The sequence below is a fragment of the Canis lupus genome, chromosome 2, assembly GCF_048164855.1.
Source record: "Canis lupus baileyi chromosome 2, mCanLup2.hap1, whole genome shotgun sequence".
Lineage (NCBI taxonomy): Eukaryota > Metazoa > Chordata > Mammalia > Carnivora > Canidae > Canis > Canis lupus.
Window position 1 is genome coordinate 50,460,966 of NC_132839.1, and position 14,927 is coordinate 50,475,892.

Here is a 14,927-nt window from a genome sequence, read left to right on the forward strand (position 1 = left end):
CTTCCCTAGCAACCTGAACGCACCGCCCACCTGCCTTCCTATTGGCCTCCGGAGCTTGATGGGCAGCTCCGCAGCGCAATCCCACGTCGCAGCCCCCGGCTCCGCGCTTACTCATGGGAGGGCTCGTAGGCGTTGCCGCCCCCCGGGTGCCCCGCCCCTGCCCGAGCCGCCTGTGGCGCCTGCGCGGACGAGCCGGAGCTGTGTGCGGGGCCAGCGCGGAGCCGGAGCAGCCGCCGCGAAGCTCCCGGGCTCCGCCGAGACCGCCGTGCCCGCTCGCTCGCCGCCTCGCCCCCGCCGCCTCAGCCCCAAGCCGCCGCCGCCGCCGCCGCCGCCGCCGCCGCCGCCGGGCGAGCGGCCGCCTATTGTCCTTCCCGGCGGCGAAGGTGCGGAGCTGCTCCGGCTGGGCCCGCGGGGGAGCCCCGGGCGCCGCACGGTGAGAGCGCAACTTAGTTGGCGGAGTTGGGGGAAGTTTTGGGATTTGGGGAGGGGTCGCGGGCGAGGCGCGCGGGCCCCTCCCCCTGCGGCTGCTCGGGGGCCGGGGCCCGGGCGGGGGCCGGGGCGGGGGCCGGGGCGGGGGCGGGGCCGCGGGCGGGCGGGGTGGAGGGCGGTGCGGGGCGCCCCGCGGGCCCCCGCCTCCCCCTCGCGTCGCCCCCTCGCCGCTCATTGTCTGCTCCGGGCCCGCGGCGCGCCTGCCCGCTCCCCCAGCCGGCGCCGGTCCCTCAGCCCGGGAGCCGCGGCCCCTCAGGCTCCCTCCGGACGCCGGGCTCGGCGAACAAGTGCGGCGGGCGCGAGGGAGCGGCTCCCCGGGCCGGCGCGGACGGGCAGCACGCAGGGCCGCGCCCGCCTGTGGGGGGCGCCCTCCGCGGCCGCTCCCGGGCCGCGCGGGTCGGGGCCGGGGCCGGGGCCGGGGCCGGGGCCGGACTGCGCCGCGGCTCAGCGCTCCGCCGAGTTCAAGTGCGGCCATACTTGGAGACCAAACAAAACAGTTTTGGGGGGGCGGGGGGGGGCTTGCTATTTTTTTTTTTCCAAAAACCACTATGAGAAGAGCTTTTTTTTTTTCTTTTTTAATTATTATTATTTTTTTATGTGGGGAAAACCCTCAGGTTTTCTTCACCAAAACAGGTTTTTTGTTTTTTTTTGTTTGTTTGTTTGGTTTTGTTTTTGGAAATACGTAGTTTTTAACAGCAAAATGATTTCGTCGCATTTAAGTTTTTTATTTTTATTTATTTTTTATTTTTTTATTTTTTTTATTTTTTATTTTTTTATTTTTTTTATTTTATTTTTTTTATTTTTTTTACATTTAAGTTTTTAAAATGTTAACTGTGTACTGAGGAATTCACAATGAAAGTTGGATTGAGCAATATTTTGGTGTTCCATCCCAGCTTTTACACTCCTGGGTGAAGTTATTTTGGGAGTTTATCGCCTCGGGCATATACACAACTGGAGGAAAAAGCAGTGTGCCTTTTTATCTTATTCCAGTGCATTTCCCCTCCTCCCCCCCCCCGCCCCCCCACCCCCGCTTTGTTTTCTGAAGAACCACCTCATTCTTTTTTTCTAAACCTTTGGATTGCCCAGATGAGAACAAATGCTGCATGTAGTTTTTGAAAGTTTTTTTTTTGGCAAGTTTCTAAAGGAGTTATGATCAGTTGAGATAAATCACTGTCCTAGTTCTCGTATTCCTTGGGTCTCTTGGTTTGGTTTGAAAAACCAACTTTCTTCACCTGATGAGGCTGAAGGATAGTGTCTGTATGGCATAGCACTACTTCTGAGCTACAACAACAAGGTCGCTTTTAGGAGTCACAGTTCTTGCTCTTAGAAGCTTGCCTTCCTGGTTGTGCAGTCGCGTGTGCCTCCTTGGGGTGGTCGCGTGGATGGAAGGGGCTGTCAGGGAGGGACATCACGTAAGCAAATGTTGCTTGCAACAGAATGTGACAAATAGGCCAGTGGCTTTTCTCCTCTGAGCTGTGATGCCATGTTATACATACTTCTGTTTCAGGATTTCTCACAAGCTTCATTTGTTTGCCTGGCTAATAGTGTATACGTTAGTACAAATGGACTCCTCCTCTAGACTGTTATCTCCTTGAGGGCTGTTGATGGGCTTTATTTCCTACTTAGCTTTGTCCCTTCTGCCGAGAAGGACTCTTAACGCAGTGCAGGTGTTCAGCGTATGTCTGAATTGGATGAAGTGCTTTGTACTTCATCCAAGCTAGTGATAGTGTGCATAGAACCACGGATTCTGGCAACTTACCCAAAATTGACAGTTCACTTGCAGATCTGTGATGAAATTTATTTTAAAAGGATTTCTAACCCCCCCTCCCTTTTTTTTTTAGGGAGATTTTATTTGATGAGAGCGAGAGTGAGCACAAGCAGGGGGAGCAGGAGAGGGAGAATCCCGTTCCCTGCTGAGCAGGGAGCCTGATGTGGGGCTGGATCCCAGGACCCTAGGATCATGACCTGAGCCGAAGGCAGACATTTAACCGACTGAGCCACCCAGATGCTTGAAAAGAAGTGAAGTTTAAATAGTGCACTATGGATTTTCAAAAATGTGGTTCTTGTTTTAGAAGTTTTCTCCCTTTTCTGATGAAATGATTAAGATTGCTGGACAAATCATTTCACATCTCTGCCTATTCTCTTGTGAAATTGGGGAGGTAGTACAGTTTTGAAGAATATATATTTTTTAAGGTAGCTAGGTACATTTGAGTTCAGCTCCCCATACTTCGACTAGTTGTGAGCCTTCAGTGGGTTACTTAAGTCCTCAGAGCTTCTGTGCCCTACCATACAGTGCAGTAATATATTTTGCAGTGTTCTGTGGAACATAGCTGAAATTATGTGAAGTACTTAATGGTGTGCCAGACATTAAGTAGATGCCTCTTACCTGGTAGCTGTAATGATAATAATTTTGATAACTTTAAATGTGATTTGAAGCAGTTTTAAAAGTCTGATGCTTCTGAGTTTAGTGATTTAGCTATTTCTTTCATAAACAAGAAATCCTGAGAATTGTCTTTAGTTGAATGTTTTTTTTTTAAGGAGTTAGTTGAACTGAATGTTCATAGAAACTGTTATCTTCCCATTAACCTTAACGGGTCTTTGGGATTTGCAGAATGGCTTGGGAGAATATGGCTGTGCATTTATAGTGTTTAAGAAATGGTGACAGATGGGTTGTTTTCAACACTTGTAGTAGGATATCCGAGTTAGTCAGTTCTAGCTTTTCTACCTTATTTTACCATAGTCTTGAAAAATAATAGGGATTATGACTACATTTCTCAAACTCAGTGTAAGATGGGATGGACTGGGAGTTAATACAGTGTTAGCATAATTCTGCAACATTAGCAAATCGCTCACTTCCCCTTCAAGATAACACCTTTGAAGGTGTCACCATTTGCAGAAGGAAGCATTGATTTAAATCCATTGTACCAGCTCCGTGTACACTATTCATAGTACCAAATGGAGTAGATATATTCTAGAACCTGTAATCAGGACATTTCTATATATTGAATCTCATCTTCCCATTAGTTTTCTTATAAAATAAGGGTAAAACATTAGACATGTAGGGTTATAGTAAACCTTCAAAAATTTTATCTGATCAGACTCACAGATTGAAGAAAAAACATCTCTGACAAAGCTAGATGAATAAACTTGGACTTTTTGACAATCTTTTCTTTTGAAGTTAATATTCAAATGCACTTGAATAGACTTCGTTATTAGTGATGGGGACAGGGGTGCATTTGGAAGCAGTGCTCCTGAGTCACCATCAGCCTGTCTTACCACTGTAAATGGGGAAAGTGGGGGAAGATGTTAGTGGAAGGAAGTTTGTTTCCTTCATACTTCCTCCTATTTATGGTCTTGAAGGCCACCTGTGGGTTGTTTGGGACCTAATAAATAGAAGATGAATAAATAACCCATTTTGTCAGTCCTTGCTGGGGGATGGACTGCTACTACTGAGATACTGTGATTGTATGAATATTTGTGTGGAACAATAGTATGCTTTCCTTTTTTACCTCTTCAGAGCTGTGTTCAGAGCCTGGCAAAGGTGGATATGAGTGTGTTCCTGTGATGCAGGTATTGGGGTGGGGAAAAGGAAGAAGTGTGGGGAATTCACCATTTATGTCACTCTGTAGACTGTTTGGAACTATGCTTTTGAATTTTCACTTCTGATAATATCATAAGCCCATATTTGGCCATAGCCTCTACCATCCAAAATGGCCAGTTATTCCTGAATGGTTAGGAATTAAGTAGGCATGTCACAGTGTAATTGGTTTGTCTTTTAGACAACTAAAGATGTCAAGTTAGGGAAAAGCATATAGTTATGTAAAGAATTTCATGGAACCCAAGTTGATTCTCTAATGGTGATCTCTACTAAAAACAAAGGGGGGGGGCATGATACGGAGCCACATGTCTGATTTCACATCCAAACTTTGCTGTTTATTGGCTTGTGTCCTTGAGCAGCTGCTTCATCTGTCTCAGACAGAAGATCTTTACTTGTAAAGTAAAAACAAATTTAATATTAATCATCTATCACATGACTGTCGTGAGAAATGCATGAGATAAAATACAAATGCTATGTCATTTTGTAACTTTATTAGTTGGCTGCTGGTTTGGATAAAATTAAAATCCTAGGTGAAAAGAGGAAAACATCCAACTATATTGGTTTTCCTTTTTTTTTTTTAATAAAAGATAATTAAAATATACTATATTACCATTCTCCTTGCTTGGGAAAATTGATATGTTTTACTTTGGCTTTTCTCAGTTTTCCTTCTATAACATTTGTCATGGAATATTTTTCTAGACTCTAAAGAAATTTCAGTTCACGATGCTTGCTGTTAGACCTGAGTTACTGTGAAATCACAGGAACTGACTTCGGATGCCAATTCTTGAAGTCAAGTTCAACCACAATAAACAGCGAACAAAGAATGTCAGAATATTTCAAGAGTACAAAAGGAGCTAGTGTAGTTGTCTGATGTTTACTGATTCATTTTCTAAAATCATTTTTTTGATTGGTTATCTCAGATCAGGGGACTGTGCCTCATGTGTGCCAGATGTTATACTCTGTGTTTTACCTACATTTCTTATTTAATTTTGAAAACAAAGCTATGAGGCAGGCATTATTATGCTGTTTTAGTATGGGGAAACAACCCCCAAAGTGATCACACAGCTATTAAACTAAAATTTGAACTCTGATAATTCTGGCTCCAAAGGTTAGGCTTTTCACAATATTGATGCTGTAACCTGGAAAGAGTATATTGTTAAAACAAATCAAGTTTATTGAAATACTATTTATATAGGAAAATGTACCTGGTTTTAGTATATGGAGTTTGACAAATTTTGTCAAATGTGTCCATGCAGATCACAGCACAAAATATGGAGCATTTCCATCATCCTGGAAAAGTTTCATTGCAACCCTGGCCAGTACTCCCCTTGACCCTCACCCTGTGCCTGCCTCACCATAGGCAACCTTAGTTAGTCTCTCTGCCCTCTGTCATTGTTTTGTCTACATTAGAGGTCCTCAAACTACAGCCCTCAGGCCAAATCTGGCCTACTGCCTGTTTTTTTTTTTTTTTTAATATTTTATTTATTTATTCATGAAAGACACAGAGGCAGAGACATAGGCAGAGAGAGAAGCAGGCTCCATGCAGGGAGGCCGATGTGGGACTCGATCCCAGGTCTCCAGGATCACGCCTTGGGCCAAAGGCAGGCACTCAACCGCCGAGCCAACCAGGCATCCCTACTGCCTGTTTTTGTAAATAAAATTTTATTGGGACTTGGCAGTGCTCATTTGTCTGTGGCTGATTTGGTGCTACAGCGGCAGGAGAGTAGTGAATAAGAGACCCTGTGGCCCGCAAAGCCACACATTATGTACTATCTGGCCTTTTACAGAAAATGTTTGCTGATCCTTGTGTTCTACATAACCAAATGCAGTGGTCACAGCTAAGAAAAGGAACAATTTTATTAATATTATTCAGTGCATATTCAGCTTTCCCTATTTATCCTGCAGATATCTTTCTTTAATTGATTTAAAAATTTAACCAGGGCAAAATCAGGGTTTACTCAGTACATTGTTATCTCTTTAGTCTTTATTTTCTCATTATTTAGTGTATAATTTATATTCACTAAAATTCAGTAGCATTCTGTGAGTTTTGACAGACGTAGACATTCACATAACCACTATTTCAATGAAGATATGTATGGAATGGTTCCTTTATCTCCTAAACCAAATTCTTCTGAGCCCCTTTGTAGTCAACCCATTTTCCACTCTCAGACCCTGGACACTATCGATCTGTTTTCTGTCTCCATGTTTTTTTTTTTTTTTTTTTTTTAAAACGTCATGCAAATGGAATCATACAGAATGTGGGCTTTTTTTTTCTTCTCATTTGCTTAGTGACTAATGATGTTAAGCATCCTTTCATGTAATTATTTGCCATTCTTCAAATGGCAATGTGTTCAAATGTGTCTGTTCAAATTTTTACCCACTATAAAGATTAAATTGCTTTATTATTGAATTTTGAGTGTTCTTTTTTTGTGTGTGAAGTTTTATTTTAGAGGGATGGAGAGAGAGCGAGCGGGGCAGAGGGACAGAGGGAGAAAGAGTCTTAAGCAGATTCCCACTGAACATAGAGCCTCACGTGGGGCTTGATCTCATGACCCTGAGATCAGGACCTGAACCAAAACCAAGAGTTGGATGCTTAACTGATTGAGCTACTCAGGTGCCCTGAGAGTTCTATATGTATATTCAAGAATCAGATACATGATTATTGTTTGCAAATACTTTTTCCTAGTCTGTGGCTTATCTTTTTATTCTCTTCTTTTTTTTCCCCTAAAGATTTTATTCATTTATTCATGAGAGACACACAGAGAGAGGTAGAGACAGAGACAGAGGGAGAAGCAGGCTCCATGCAGGGAGCCCGATATGGGACTCGATCCTGGACCCCGAGATCACGCTGAGGTGAAGGCAGACGCTCAACCACTAAGCCACCCAGAGTCCCTCTTTATATTCTCTTAATGTCTTTTGAAGAGCAGTTTTTTGATAATGTTGAAGGTTTTTTTTTTGTTTTCTCCCATGGGTCATGTTTTTGATGTAATATCTGAGAAATCATCACCTAACCTAAACAAAAACACTTTTCCTGTATTTTCTTCCAAAAGTTTTATAGTTTAAAATTTTGCATTTAGGTTTATGATTCACTTTGAGTTAATTTTTCTAAATGGCTCAGGGTATGAATTTATTTTTTTGTTCCAGAAATTACTTTTTTAAAGGATTTTTATTTTTTCAGAGAGCATGCATGTGAGTGGGGAGAGGGTCAGATGGAGAGTCTCAAGCAGACTCCCCACTGAGCATGGGGCCTCATACAGGACTCCATCTCCTGATCCTGAGATCATGACCTGTGCTGAAATCAAGAGTTGGACGCTAATCAGCAGTCACCCAAATGCAACAGTTTTAGAAAATACTTTCTCCATTGTATTACCTTTGTTGAAAGTCAGTTAATCATTCTACCTGTAGGTCTACATTTGGATTCTGGATTCTGTTACATTGATCTGAGTCTTTCATTTCATCTTTATCACACTGTTGATTATAGGTTTATAGTAAGTCTTGAAATCAAAATGTGGTTTCTCTAATTGTGTTACTTTCTCAGAAATATTTTTGAGTATTCTAGTTGCTTTGCCTTTCCAAGTACATTTTAGAATCAGCTTGTTATTCTCAGGTACCTTTTAGAATCAGCTTGTGATTCTCTGTAATCCTGTTGGGATTTTTGATTGGCATTGAATTGAATCTATAAATTGTGAGAATTGACATCTTAATAATAGTGAGCCATGAACATACCAGAACTGTTTTTTGATATTTTCATTAGTGTCTTGCATTTTTCAGTAATTGGACCTTGCATTTTATATATATATATATATATATATATATATATATATATATATATAATGTTTTCTGATGCTGTTGTGAATGAAGCTTCTACAATTTCAATTTCGATTTCCAGGTGTTCACTGCTGGCATATATTTTAGTTTTAGAAGCCTTTTTTGTAGGTTGTTTGGGATTCTCTACATAGTAGTGACATCAGCAAATACAGGCAGTTTGATTTCTTCCTTTGCAGTTTGCATGTTCTTTATTTCTTGCTTTATTGACCTGGCTAGAACCTCCAGTGTGATGCCGAGTAGGTGTATTAAAAGTGGACATCCTTTATTCATATTAGGGGACAGAAAACTTTTCAGTGTTTCACCATACATATGATGTTACAGGCTTACCCCAGAGAGAATGTGGGTTTGGGTCCAGACTACTGCAGTAGAGTCAGTAGAGTATCACGATAAAGTAAGTCAAATTAATTTTTTGCTGTGTTTATACTGTAGTCTATTAAGTATGGGAAAGTGGTGTTTTTTTTTTTTTTAAAGCAAATACCCTAATTAAAAATACTTTATTGCTAAAAAATGCTATCATCTGAGCTTTCAGTGATTTGTAATCACCAATCACATTTAATTATAACAAATATAATCACAGTGGAAAAGTTTGAAATACTACTGCAGGATGTACCAAAATATGACACAAAGGGACAAAGTGAGCAAATACTGTTGGAAAAGTGGCTCCGAGAGACTTGCTTAATGCAGGGTTGCCACAAACCTTCAATTTTTAAACAATGCAATTATCAGTGAAGTACGATAAAATGAGGTATGCTTGTACTTATAGTTTGTTTTTGCATGTGTCCTTTAAAATCATGTAGAACTTCTTTCCTGTTTCTAGTTTGTGGAGAGTTTATTATGAATGGATGTTCTATGTTGCCAAAAGCTTTCTTTCTCCCCATCTTCTGGGACAATCATGTGTTTTTTCTTCTTTACTCTGTTGATGTCTGATTTTGGAACTTTGAACTAGCTTTGTGTTCTTAGGATAATCCTGGGTTGGTCATGATGTTTCTTTCATACCTTGGATTCAGTTTGCTAGTGAAATTTTTTATTTGTTTCATTTGTCTCCTATTTATGTTAAAATTCTTGATTATATATAATACACGTAATAGGATTTCTGTTAATCCCATTATGCCTATTTTTATGAACTGATTTTTCTTCTGTTATGGGCCAAGTGTTCTTTGCATGTTTAGTAATTGCTTCTTGGATTCCAGAAATGTGAATTTTAAGTTACTGATTGCCAGATTTTGCTCTTTTAAAGCAGTTTCTCAACCTTGGTCTTACATTTTGGTCCAGGTACTTCTCTGTTTGGGGCCTGTTCTGTGCTTTGTAGAGTGTGTAGCATCATTCCTTACCCATTATATGCCAATTGTGACAACCAGAATTGTCTCTGGACACGCTGTAAGTCCACTGGCAGGAGGAGAAATCATTTCTAATATGAGAGGCACTGCTTTAAAGAAGATTGGATTTTATGTTTGCAGGTTAAGTTGTTTGCATGATACTTCTGAGGCTTATTTCCATTACTTAGTCTCAAGTTTCCATTGAAGAATTGGATGTTCTCTTCTCTGATCAGAATATGAATGTCTGCCAGCCTTGTGCCAACTCTGGGATTATTTAGCTTACAGTTTTGGGTCCTTCTTTGCCTGCCCCCATAGATTTTTAAAATATGCATGTATAGCTTATTATTTAACATCATACTCAAGGAGACCTGTCTGTGCTGAGCTTTGGAGTTCTAAGATTCCTCAGCGTTTGCAAGCTTTCAAGTCTTCCTTCTCCACTTGACAAGATTGCCATGGTTTGCTCAGGACTGACCTCGTTGCACCGGCCCTCCAGTGTGCCTCTAGGCAGAGAGGTTGTGGGGCTCATCTTGTCTGTTCTCTTCTGTTAGGGATTGCAGCCCTTTGCCCCTGTTGTCCAGTGTCTAAAAGACATTGCCTTATATTTTGTTTTTCTAGTTACTGGAGGAGGTGTTGGCAGGATAAGGCTGGGTCCAGTTACTCTATCATGATTAGAAACTGAATGAATGTCTCTTTGAAGAGTGTACTTTATTGGTGGTGCTGAAAGTCTTGTTATAGGATTCTTCAAATACTGGGGGGTATAAATATCAGAGAAACATTTTTTTTTTTAAGATTTTATTTATTTCTTCATGAATGCCACAGAGAGAGGCAGAGACATAGGCAGAGGGAGAAGCAGGCTCCCTACTGGAAGCCCAATGTGGGACTCGATCCCAGGACCCTGGGATCACGACCTGAGCCAAAGGCAGACGCTCAACCACTGAGCCACCCAGGCGCCCTCAAAGAAACATTTGTTAAATATATGCTGTCTGTAGCTTAGCCCTTATATGGAGGGGACTACAGGAAAGTAGTTATCTTCTACCTGAGGAGGGACATACATAGTGCATATATAAGATTGAATCAAAGATGTGAAATGCTCTAGTGATGAAAGAAAAAAATCACTGTGGTCTGATATTTTCATACAGAAATACATTCTTTTACAGTTTTGTTCTTTAGCGTATATGTATGGCACTGTCAGTGGAAGAGTACGGGTTCTTTCAGATGCATTTGGCAACTTATTTGCTATGTGACTTTAGGTAACTCAGTTTTCTTTTCTGTAAAATGGGCATATAACCTCCCTTGTAGCATTGTTTGATAATTTATTCAAGACATTTGAGTGCCTTGTGTGTGAAGTCCTATTGCATGTGATGGGAATTCAGTGACAATTAAGAGGCAGTTGCTGCCATCAAGGAGCTGACACTCTAGTGAGGGGAAAAGAAGATAAATGATGGGACACCTGGGTGACTGAGTCGGTTAAGCTTCTTCCTTTGGCTCAGGTCATGATCCTAGGGTTCTGGGATCAAGTCCCACGTTGGGCTCCCTGCTCAGTGGGGAGCCTGCTACTCCTCTCCCAACTGCTCGTGCTCTCTCTCACTATCTCTGTTTCTGTCTCTCAAATAAACTCTTAAAAAAATGTAAACCAGTGAACAATTTTGGTGAAGTGATAATTTTAGGAATGATATGACGAGTATTAGAAATTGAGTGTCAAACAGGACCTCTTGGAGATGAGATTTGAGCAGAGACCTGAAGAAAGTGGAGGGAACAAACCACCTGAATCTCCCTGGATGTTCCAGGCAGAAGGAACATCCAGACGAAGAGCTTGAGGTAGGAGTATGAACCGGCGGAAGGTTGGTTTGGCTAGAATGGGGCTAGGAGGGGAAAATACAGGAGATAATGTGTAGGAGGCAGAGGCCACATTACACAGGCTTTTAAGAATGGTGGGAAACATCTGAAAGGAATGACAAGAGCTGATTTCGGTTTTAAAAGTTTGTGCACTTAGGAACAGGAGTAGAAACAGGGCCACTGAGAGTTTCACAGTAGTTCATTCTGGAGAAAGAAAATGGTAGCATGGATTAAGGTGGTAGTAGTGAAAGCAGTGAGAAGTGGTTGGAATCATGATACATTTTGAAGAGAGAATTGATAGGATTATTTAGCGATTGAAAAAAGGTTTTGAAAGGGAAGAAAGCAATCCAGAATGATTCCAAATATTTTAGTTAACTGGCTGAATGGTGCTGTGGTTTCCTGAGGGTTGGGAAAGATGTGAGTTTGTTGGGAGGAATAAATTGTTATTTCTCTTTTGGATGTGCTATGTTTGAGATCTGTGAGATTTTAAGTGAAGATGTATAAACTCCTGGCACATGGCAGGGTCACATGACATGGTCTGTAATAATAATAATGACAGTGGCAAACAACAACAACGAGGTATGTCTAAGGGGCTACCTATAAGTGAGGGAAGTAGTAGTGACCTAAACAATACCTGGCCTATTAAATCCAGGTCAGTTGGGACTGTAAACATGCTGAAAACTCTTCTAACCCAAGCATGAGAAAAATATTAGTGAAATCTGTTGTACATTTCCAATCTCTAAGGATATCTGATTTTTTAATGTGATGCAGGGGTGTTGTGTGTATTTCGCATATGCTAGAGAGTCTGGAAGGAGGCTATTGCAAATTGTTTAGTTGTGTTCAAGGAGTGAGATGATAGGGTCTTTTTTTTATCTTCTAAATGTTTTCCATTGTATACATTTTTCTTTAGTCTTAATATATTTTTTAAGTAAATGGTACCCCCAACATGGTGCTCGAATGCACAACCATGAGGTCAAGAGTCACATGCTCCACCAACTGAGCCAGCCAGGTGCCCCTAGTCTTATTTTTAATAAAGGGAGTTAGTGTTTTTGGAGAGTCCTGCTCAGTTGGTGAGCTTCTGGGCTGATGAATTTCATTTGTCTGTGGGGACTTCTTCCCAAAGCTGGGTCTTTGACTATGGTCTGTTGTCTTGAAAACTTTCAGCCCTTCATCACAGGGGGACATCAGGTAAGAGAGTAGGGGTGGTTTTGATACAGGTCAATAACAGCTCCTGGGAAAATTATTAGCACATGTTCTCCCCACCTTGCTAGATTGTGGCCCTATTTTGTTCAAAGGGGACACTATTCAGCACTTGAAATTTGTTGGGCAGATCAGTTGAGATAAATTGAACTGAACATGATTTTATATATATATATATATATATATATATATATACACACACACACACACACACATACACACATATGTATATGTATATATGTATTTTATTTTTTATTATTTATTTTTTGTATATATATATTTTAAATCTGAATTATATTGTCAGCATTAACTTAGTTTTTTAGGAGTATTCCTTTTCTCAGGTGACAACTGCTAAAAGGAGTAGATATGTCAGATTTTTTTTTTTTTTTGCAAGTTTGACGTTTTCTGTAATTCCTGAATCACTTCTAAAAACCCTCAGTGTCATGTAAATGGTATCTGTAAATAAATCCACCTACTTGGTCTTGGCAGTTGAGTTCTGCCGTCTAAAGTAGGTGTGTTTCTGGGGTGGGAGAAGGTCAGCCCATTGCAGCATTGCATGGAAATAATGTTACCTTTTACAAGCTGGAAGAAAATTTTTTTTTTTTTTTTTTTTTTTTTTTGCCCTTTGCGTACTTTGTGCATGGATGGCATGGCTGGGCTCAGAATACAAAGGATCTATGGATGCGACCTTGCAGTTTGGGAATTATTTAGGAAAAAAAAATGTGGCAAGAAGAGTTGAGAACTAGAGTTCTAATTGTTCATTTGGTCACATGAGGCCTTTGGGGCCTGGCCGAGGTGCTTTCTCTGTTGGAGGATTAAGGATCTATATGGGTCAGTGGACAGGAATGACCGAAGCTGTTGCCTCGCCCTCCTGCTAAAATGGTGCTGTATGTATGCCTGGAGCAGGGGATAGTGTGTTTTTAAGAGACTTTTGCAGTCTAGTAGATCTTTTGAGGCAGGCCTAGTTCCTAAGAGGTGTTTTCTAAAAAAAAATGAAGTCATTAAAAGAAAGAAGAAACGTTTATTAGGTGTGCCTACCTATATATTGTGCGTTCCTTTATATTCTTCTAATTCCTTAAAATAACGCTATAAGATAGGTATCCTCCCTTTCCTCCTGAACCTTTTTTTGATGAGAAAATGGGGGTTCAGAGATTTTACCTTTTGCCCTTTTCAGGTTAGTGAACTATAATTTTCATCCAGGACTTTGTGACTATAAACATACTGTAGTTTTATCATATATAGTGTAAATCTTTTTTTTTTTTTTAACTTTGATATAGTTATATCCAGAATTGCCAGCTTAAAATTCCAGCTTGTTCATGTTGGAAGTACAAAATCATTGTGGTCTGCTCTTAGAGTTTTCCTAGAATTCTTAAAAACATGCTAGGCTTCCCTGTTTGTGCCTTGAAAGTAGCAGAAACTTACCAGTAAAATTGTATTTTTACTTCACATGCAGGAGTTTTGTGGATCAACATTAATAATTAACATTTACACACTCTTTCAGGTCTTCAGAGTGTTTTGCAAACAGTTAATTAGTTCATGTTTAATCTATATTGGAAGTTGAAAAACCAGTTTTTTAGGTTCATTTTAGCAGTACAGAAGTGTTCATGGTGGATGATAAGTAGTCTTTAGTGAGAAAAATGCAGGTATGCACCATGCAATCTGTGAGACCTCTTTCCTCAATCCCCTTGCTCTGTGCCCAGATCTGCTTTCTTAAGCATGTTTTTGGGGTGTACATCTTCTGCTTAATGCAAAGGAATGGTCATGTGAACTGAAAGAAAGACAGGGTTCAGGATGGTCAGGGAAAGACCTGGGTGATTCAGTGACCTGTGTTTTAAGTTTCTTTTCTGTAGTTCCTTCAGTATGAATTGTTCTTACCTAATTCCTGTGGGGGTTTTGAGGGATGGGAAGGGATTGGCACAGAGACTGGCAGATGAACAGAGTCATTATACGTGTTAATTTCTGGGAAAATTTCATTTCTTTTTTACTTCTGGCTTAGGAGATAATAACCCTGTAACTGAATACTTTGCTGGTTTCCTCACTACCACTTGTCACTTGATTCCATCTCCTCTCCCCCTCCACCAGTAAAATGGCTTTTACTTGGCAATGTTATGTAGTGGGGAAAAAGACTTGGAAGGAGACTAGACCCAGTTCAGCTGTGTTTCTGTCCCAAAACTAGCTGTGCAACCTTGAGCAAATTACTGCTTTCTTCTCCCCCTGAGTTCTTTGAGATGTGTTAACCTTTCGTTGAGTGCTAGAAGGGTGGCAAGGAAAGGAGGATAGGAAACTTACGCTCTTGGATAGGAAGCAGGACAGAGGATATTTTAACATGAGTGAGGATTCTTCAAAGTTGCAGTGACTTCTTCCTTCCTACTTTGGTTAGAATAATTAAATTATTCTCTTGCTATTGTTGCCAGCCACATAACTGCACTTTAAAATATCTTTCTTTTTCTAATACAGAGCAATAAATAGAACCACTTGATAAATATTGTGTCTGGGTGATTTCCTAAAACAGGACATGCGAGTTCCATTTCATCATTGCTTATAGCCTGGTCATTCAGAGGGACCTCTTCATGAATCTTTGTCTAAATGACCTTCCCAGGGAAGTTTTAGTATGTCATGGCAGAAAGGAGAAGAATTCTGAGAGCTTGGATGTGTATTTG

General features: G+C 40.8%; 1 protein-coding gene across 16 annotated transcripts in view; it reads left to right on the forward strand.

Annotated features, from left to right (window-relative positions):
* The first annotated feature begins 206 nt into the window (after positions 1 to 206).
* The window catches only part of AKAP13 (A-kinase anchoring protein 13), a 320,680-nt gene continuing 305,959 nt past the window's right edge, over positions 207 to 14,927 (forward strand). For all 16 annotated transcript variants that reach the window (XR_012017659.1, XM_072798849.1, XM_072798869.1 and 13 more), the window contains exon 1: positions 207 to 433. The gene's annotated coding sequence lies outside the window, so the exon portion shown is untranslated. The remainder of the gene's footprint in view (positions 434 to 14,927) is intronic.